We start from the raw sequence: 7,109 nt of genomic DNA on the forward strand, positions 1-7,109 counted from the left end.
AAAGATCCCATATGAAATATATGTACATAAAATAAAAACAAAAATGTAAAAATGATATATGAAACCCATTAGAAATTGGAACCATTTCATACATTCACATATCTCTAGCCCATACAAATATGTATCTTAATGTATGAGTATAGTGTAGACATATGTTACAGGATCACTGTACAGTCTATCAATATATGTTTATTATATACAGTAGAGTCCAAAGGTCTGAGAACACTTTCCCAGAATGGGAAGATAGACATTAAAATGAAAGAAAGAGCATTTTTATATGTTGTTTTAATAAACTTGCATATATAAATTTAATATATAATATACATATTACATGTCATACCGTATAAAAATGTATCAGATAGATTTTTAATATATGTAAATTTTACTATGGATATTTCATGTATGTTATAAACTTATATCTTGTATCCAGAGGAAGTTTATATGTAATAGCAATATATCCCCTTATACAGTAGGTGACAGATATGGCAACATCACTCTTGATAGGCACACATATGTCATATATTACATTTCCATAGGATGGATCTGGATTTGTGCTGAGGAGTATTGTTGCTGTTTATGTTCATCCCTTCATGGCCACAGTTCACTATCTTCCAATGGTTACTTCCAGTAGGACACTGCTCCATGTCACAAAGCTGAAGTCTTTGACATGAAGAACAGAGGAACGAGAGTTAAATACATTTTAATGTACATATATATAATATGCTATAAGACAGCAGGAAGGTTGTTGCTGTTATACTTTGAGTTAACACACACACACACACACACACACACAAAAACATGCACACACATACACCAACCCCGGTGCCAGTACACAGCGGTTGTGTGGTATGACCTTGAGTGACCTCCTGGGGATGTTTATGGACATGGCCCAGGTCATGTTCTCAGTGCTGTGTGGGAATCACACGCTCTGTGAGGTCGGCGGCCAGCTGACCATGGAAAACATGTCTTCTGACGTCTGCAAATAAATTTGGGGGGGGGGGGGGGGTCGTTATGCTGATGCTCCAACATTGTCCTGTAATCACACTCACTCTAAACTGTCCCAGAGGACAACAGGTTGATCTTCACCAGATTTATTCATCAGTTTGAATTATCTCTGATTCAGTGTGAGTGTGTGTTTGTATGTTGTGTTCCTGACAACAAAGATGTATGACCTGTTGTTCTTCGCCATAGCAGTGACCCACGAGGTTCATGGGTAATGTAGTATTTAGTGCAAATGTCTAAATCATGAAGTGTTCAGTAATTTGTCGAGTTAGTAACTTAACCTGGGTTGTGTACAGAGCTAAAGGGGTTGTAATGTGAAGTACAATGCTGTTTCCATGGTTACTTCAGTCACCTGACAGGTAATGAGACACACGTATGTCCTGTTGCTGAACAAACTGCTGTAAGTCAGGACTCACTCATGTGTCACAGCTGTTGTGTTCGAGTCGTACTAGTGGTGTAACAGGAAGCTACTATCTGTAGTAGTATGTTTATGTGACGAAAATATCTGTGTTCAGAATAAACCAGAGTGACTGAGGCAGGAAAATTTCTACCTCCATCTATGCTGTAATCCACACCTGTCATATATTTTAATATATTTGAATCATATAACAAATCAAACAATCAAACCCACCGGAAAAAAACAAGACCATGTTTTCTGAGGACAGACAGGACAGACATCTACATCTTGTCTGTTCTCGGAACCAGCAGCTGCCAGTGTGTTCGATTTCATCACCTCCATAGGTTGATGGCAGCACAGAAAGCAGTGAAAACTCCACATGAATGCACCTGTGGATGTTCAGATAACAGGTAACATGCAGCCTGATTCTCACCACTGGACAACGTGTCCCTGTTTCTCCACACAGACTATTTTTAGATGGTTCTGGTCTATTTACAGTAAAGATAGAAGCCTGTTAGATAGAAGTTCTGTTGTGTGACAGTCTCTTACTGTGTGTTTATCAGGTCCTTTACACCTTCAGCTGAGGTGAAGGTATGTTGTCATGTCAGGTAGAAAATCATATATTGACCAATAAAAAAATAAAGCATCCACAGAAACGTGAAGAGGATTAATAATCAATAGTAAAAACAGAATGAGGCAATAGTCAGAGTAACAGTAACTCATGAGACTGTAATATATTTAGTTTGATAATGAGACTGAGCAGGAGGAGGAGGAGGTCCATACAAGAGTCCTGTAGAAAACAAACCATCATAAATCTTTAGTTTAAACATCCAGGTTGACAGTGATCATAAACTCTGAATGTTCATGAACATAATAAACACAGTCTCTGTGCTCCGGACACCAGTGGGATTTTACAACAGTGAATATAGAGTCTGGAGTTCAGTTGCAGACAGAAACGTTTCATCGTTGTGATCAGCATCTCACGTGTGTGGTCAGTCCATACCAGGTGTTATTTTATACCAGGTACAATTTTGGTAAAATTTGACTTTGTTCCGAAGTTGCTCGTGGTGTGATCGATGAAAAACAACAGTATAACCTTCAATAGTTGTGAATGTTATTGTTTTTATTATAATATGTAGTTACAAACATATTTTGTCATTTTTCTTAATAAAAAATATGAAATTTCATCTTTAGAACATATGGCCTAACAATTAATAATGCGCACTTGGATATTTTTTTGTTCTCACAGTGACTCTCGGCATATTCAGTTGGTGCAATGTGTCATACACATCTTTTAATAAATGCTGCAGCAGGCGGAAAGAAACGCTCACTGAAACAACAGTTCCAATTGTCCCGACAGTGACTCCTGACAGTCAAACCTGATGCGCTTCTAAACTCTGACATTTAATCTGACAATTAATCTGTCATAAGATGATGACAATGACACTTGAAACAATAAAAACAACTTGTCATTCAAAAAAAATTGTCACTTGGGGGTGCCTTGGTGGCTCACCTGGTAGAGCGAGTACCACACGGGTTTAGTCCTGACAGCTGTGGCCAATGGTTTGAGACCGACCCGTGGCCCTTTGCTGCATCTCTCTCTCTCTCTGACTTTCTCACTGTACTTTCAGAACAAAGGCAAAAATGCCCAAAAATATTAATTAAAAACATAAAAATTGCAGCTAGAGTGAATTCACTTATTTCAAATCAAAACTAATAAAACTCCACAGACGTATGAAGTATCCATGCGATATGTCGCGGGTCTGGTAAGTTGTTCATTCCTGCCGCACTGACTCCTTGTGGTCTACAAAGTTCACTGTGCTTTCCTCAAGAAACCTGCACCACTTCATGTGGAGGTACACATGAGTCAGCAAGACATTAGAACTTGTCACAGCCTAATGTAAAATACTGGAGGCTTTACTGATAAATGAATCAGTGTGTGATTAAAACCAACAGAGAGTCAGCAGCTCTCAACACGTCTGTAGACAGCGATGTGTTCGGACTCATATCAGCTGTGGGTTTCCAACATGGCTGCTAGAGGACACACAGAATCACTTGAAAGCCCTCTGTAAAGAGCTGCACACATGCACACGCTCTTATTTGGAGCCACATGAGGGCCATGCAAAGGTCACCTGGAGATTTGACAAAGTGAGAGGCCCAGAGCAGCACAGGACCTTCTAGGTTACTCTATTATTAGCCTGTGTGATAATCACTCAGCTCAGAGAACCTGGAGGTGTCTATAGCAGCAGTCAGGCCAAGCAATCTGCCGTGGTTGATTCTGCCACTACGGCACGGCCCGTATCTGACTGGTCCATTTATAGGCAGCAGCTCCACATGACGGCTGAGATGCAGTGAGGAGGCAACCTGATCTAGGAGAGACATGCTGCTGTTGGCACGGTGACAACACAGAGAGTGGAGGGAGGGAGTAAAGGCAGCAGGAGTCAGGAACCCCCAACAATATGACACATACACACACACACACACACACACACACACACACACACACACTTCTGACTGTAGCACATGCACAATAACATCACCAGGGCCCTGTCTTCTCTCTGGGTCCTGTTGTGTTAGGAACCTGACCAGTATTTTCCCACACACACACACACACACACACACACACACACACACACGCACGCACACACACGCCTACACAAACACACACACACACACACACACACACACACACACACACACACACATACACGCACACACACACACTGTTCACCTCCATCTGGCCTGGCCTCACCTGTTGTGTGAGCGTCCCACACGACATGATGGATTGCTGGACCACCACCCAACCTCTCCAGTGGAAACAGTGTGTGAACTGTCGTCCTCAGGTCTCTCCACAGATGGTCTATGTGGTCTAAGTCTGGACTTTGGCTGGTCCACTCAGGGACATGTTCCAGACTCTGGATCAGGTTTTCTTCAGTATTTGGCTGCATTCACCCCCCCACCCCTACCCCCACCCCTACCCCCACCCCCACCCCCACCCCCCGCAGGGATGCCAAGCTGAAATCATCTACTTCAAGCTCCCATTGTGTCTTTTTGTTTGTCTTGTGTGGAAGCATAAATCTTTTGACATTTATAAAAATGTTCAGCAGCTACAGAAACTGCCTCGTTTGACCACAATGCATTTCTTAGTTTTGAAATCGTTCCCAAAGCCCAGAGATTGTAAAACCCTGTGAGCTCAAAGAGGAGCAGACTTTCAGCAACGCTCGCATGGAGCAACACTCTCTTTAAGTCGCTCTGATTACAACAGGCTGGAAACGCTGTATAAAGTGTCCTGTGTAAACCTCCGAGCGTGATGAAGAGTGTGATGAAGACCTGTCCCCACACTCCATCATCAGAGGGGCTTCACACTCAGCTGCTCAGTGTTGACTGAAACATTATCACGCTCAGAAACATGGCCGCCCCCCTCCTCTTATATTTAACTCTGTGTCTGTTTCTTTGTCCGCTGTTTCATCCGTGCACACACACACACACACGCACACACAGACACACACACACACACACAGTATTTAAACCAGTTTGTGTGTTTGTGTTTCTTACTGACACAAAGATAAATGTTTATTAAATATTAGTTACAGAGCTCAAGTCAAGCATCAGTGTTGACATGTATGTATTAATGACTAAAAACAACCTGCATGCTGCTGACTTCACATGTGTTTACACTGGTGTATGAAGAGAAGTGAATGATTCCAATTAAAGTGTGTCACTGGGTGAAAACATGGTCGACTTCTCATGAAAGACAGGAAGATTATTTCCTGCCACGTCTTTATTGGACCTCATGTGTTGTAACGCAGAAAGCATCAGGGAGCGCTAGTGATGCTCAGAAACAATGAGTCATAATATGGATATTTCTCCTCTAATGATAGCATATGTAGAAGTGGTCATGTGACTTTGGTCAGTGAACATAATGTGGGTTGTTCATATTGCTCTGTCTCCACCAGTAATATAGTTTATTGGTGTGAGTTTGTCTGCTTCGTAGGGGATTTCAGGATCCATGATGTGCATCAGACCCTCCAGCCTCCAGCCTCCAGCCTCAACCCTCCATCCTCCACCCTCGACCCTCCAGCCTCCAGCCTCCAGCCTCCAGCCTCCAGCCTCAACCCTCCATCCTCCACCCTCGACCCTCCACCCTCTTACTGCAGATCTTGCACAGAGAGTGTAATTAGCTGTTTTACTTCCTACTGCTACCTCTTAAGGCTTAATGCACAATTTCACACACATCTGCGCATGCACATGATGCGTACACTATCATAACTGATCTCAGAAAGGTAGAAGTCAAAGACAGCTTGACAAGCTCCAGTCCTTGTCAACGGGACATGGCCACACCCACATCCACGCCCACACCCACACCCACACCCACGCCCACACCCACGCCCACAAAAATAACAGAAACTGTAGATACAATATATTAACTTTAATAACTTTACTGGGCAAAATTGACTGTTCTTACATTCATCTGTTGTAAGTGAAAGTTTCTCTGAAATCAGATATATTTGCTTAAGCTATTTATAGACTCTGGTAAATAGAATCATGAAAACATGATGCATCTTAATTGATACATGATAACTGCATCCTAAAACTTTTTTATTTATATTGATAAGTGAATAATTCATGATTTTTCATTTGTGTTTTTTTCCTGTTTTATTCTTATCAGAAATTCAAATGATTTATTTGTAGGTATCAAATCACTCAATTGCATCTGTGCCCTAAAAAATGTTTGTGACATCAAAGGCCAAATGACCTTGCCCCTAAAATGACGAAATTCCTGGCCTGGCCTCCACCCTCCACCCTCCACCCTCCACCCTCCAGCCTCTGCCCTCTGCCCTCCGCCCTCCAGCTGTCACAGTTAGGAACAGCTTTAAAAACTGAATGGTAAATTCCACATGAAAAGTAGAAGTGGGGAATTGACTAAGTGATTGAGTGGAGAGATCAAGTTTCACCATTGGTCGGCCGAGTGTTGGACTATATCTATTGGCTGTTGCTCTTTCAAAATAATGTGGCGTGAACTGTTTCTATTACTTCATCAGGGGGCGTTTACAGTGGCTCCACAACAGTTTTCAACAACTGTGGTGCCTGTATTTCCTCAAAAAGTGGGCGGGATTTAATTTACCTCACCTGCTGAAGGTAACAGGTCTTTATGTCTAACTCCTTCTGTTTGATATATAGAATTGGTCAAAGTGGTATTTTAGTATGAAGCCTCATTTTTAGTTGCTAAACTTACTGCATTATGTGTTAATACAATCTCAACAAATCCTGTAACTGTTTCAAATTAAAAGCCCTCTAGCGTTTCAGAGGACAGAAATCTTTATTTCTTTACAGGGCTTTTATTGTTGTGCTGCAGTAAGCACATTGTCTCATTTGTTTACATGTTATTCAGATCTGCTAGTTTCTTTAGCAGTTAGCGATGACTTCTCTCTCTCTCCCTCCCTCTCTCCCTCTCTCTGCTCGGTGTGTCTTATGTTTAGTTATTCCTCTGCCACCTTTAGTAATAATGATACATGTAATGAAAGTAGTTTATTTGCTGTAATACAGGCTAGGCTCAGTGAACTGGAAGTGCAGCTCTGCTTCCCAGCAGCTCCCGGCTGGTTGACTGCCTGTAATAAGAGGTGTAGCCCTAAACTCTCGCTTCACAACCGTAAACTGTCCAGTCATATACCAGGTTTATATCTCGTCTTGTTTCTGGTTGACAGCGTTA

General features: G+C 42.0%; 1 long non-coding RNA gene across 2 annotated transcripts; it reads right to left on the reverse strand.

The window, feature by feature from the left end:
* Window positions 1–275: 275 nt before the first annotated feature.
* LOC130171611 (uncharacterized) lies at window positions 276–4,237 on the reverse strand. Of its 2 annotated transcripts, none has more exons than XR_008828171.1 (3): window positions 4,152–4,237; window positions 854–976; window positions 276–660 (listed from the first exon to the last, which is right to left on the reverse strand). It is a non-coding gene; the product is annotated as an uncharacterized LOC130171611 (long non-coding RNA). The 2 variants fall into 2 exon arrangements; XR_008828172.1 differs by having other exon boundaries at window positions 819–976.
* Window positions 4,238–7,109: the final 2,872 nt, after the last annotated feature.

Source organism: Seriola aureovittata, chromosome 7 (assembly GCF_021018895.1).
Source record: "Seriola aureovittata isolate HTS-2021-v1 ecotype China chromosome 7, ASM2101889v1, whole genome shotgun sequence".
NCBI lineage: Eukaryota > Metazoa > Chordata > Actinopteri > Carangiformes > Carangidae > Seriola > Seriola aureovittata.